The sequence below is a fragment of the Micropterus dolomieu genome, unplaced genomic scaffold (genome assembly GCF_021292245.1).
Source record: "Micropterus dolomieu isolate WLL.071019.BEF.003 ecotype Adirondacks unplaced genomic scaffold, ASM2129224v1 contig_13603, whole genome shotgun sequence".
Lineage (NCBI taxonomy): Eukaryota > Metazoa > Chordata > Actinopteri > Centrarchiformes > Centrarchidae > Micropterus > Micropterus dolomieu.
The window spans coordinates 9,657-10,819 of record NW_025742589.1 but is presented as its reverse complement, the minus strand read 5'-3'; the positions used below and the strand labels follow the sequence as shown (position 1 = coordinate 10,819).

The following is a 1,163-nucleotide window of genomic DNA, read 5'->3' as shown; positions in this document are numbered from 1 at the left end:
CTGTTGCGTCCAGAGAGCAGAGGAACGCCGGCTCCTCCTGCGCTCCCTCGCCGACCCCGGCAGGAACCCCAACCTTAATACTGAAGGTAGATAATACGCCGCGGGCTGCGGGCTGACGGCGGCGTGTTGTCATGCGTTTCTGCTCTCTAACCATCTCCTGCTGTCAAAGAGTCGCATTAGGATACTTTTGTTCCACCAAACCTTCACTTCACGTTACATAAGGAGACGTTACCCGGCGTCACGTCGCAGCCGGCCTTTCTGCGTCGGTTCGCGAGTTCGGCCTGCTGACGTGGCGTTGATCTGGTAACGGCAGTAAAAGAGCCGCGCGGACTAAACGAGTCAGAAAACAGCAGCCGGAGGAAAAGCTGAACACTTCTCCTCAAGTTAGGAGAGTTTATTTAAGACGCTTCTGTAAAAGCCGTTTCCTGTCTTCAGTTAGTTCCTATCACCGTGGTTACCCAGCGGTTAGGATAGGATCTGCTGGTTCCTGAAATGCGGCCCCAGGGGCCCAATGTGATGTACTTACTGTATGTATAATTATGAGTTACATATACTTGAGAATGCACCACATTTCAGTAAATATTATCCTCTAAGTGTAAATCTGACAGCTTTAAATACAACTTATTACACAAAAAGAATATTGTACTTTCTTGTGGCCCTTCTATGAGAGGACAGTACCAACAGTGGCCCCTGCTTCAGAGTGTGAAACAGACTCTTTAAGGAGCCGGTTACAAACTGATGAGCCGCCGCCAACCTGGAACAGAGAGACCGGCTCCGTCGTCACATCATCATCATCCACACCGGCTGCCATCAACACGATGAGCGAGCGCAGTAAATACATCTCTATAATGTTTATACTCGCTTTGTGTATTTTTACTTCATGTGTGTTTTTACTCTGCGTTCCTGTGAGAGACTCCAACGTCCACATCTTTGCAACAGACAGAGTCAAGTTTCTGATTTCTTTAATTACAGAGAAACTTTTTCACACAGGAAAATGAATCACTTTTAATTTTGATCATTTAAATGAACAGTTTTATCAATAAATCATCGTCACAGTTTTCTAACGTCTAACAAACAAAAACATTCTTTGATTAATCCTCACGGTCAGACAGAACACAGACGTCCGTCCTCTCCTGTAAACCCGTTTGATGTGAATCAGTAAG

At 46.0% G+C, this 1,163-nt stretch overlaps 1 long non-coding RNA gene across 1 annotated transcript; it reads left to right on the top strand.

Moving 5' to 3' along the window:
• LOC123966520 lies at nucleotides 1-855 on the top strand. The gene is made up of 2 exons (XR_006824010.1): nucleotides 1-86; nucleotides 676-855. It is a non-coding gene; the product is annotated as an uncharacterized LOC123966520 (long non-coding RNA).
• The last annotated feature ends 308 nt before the right edge of the window (nucleotides 856-1,163 follow it).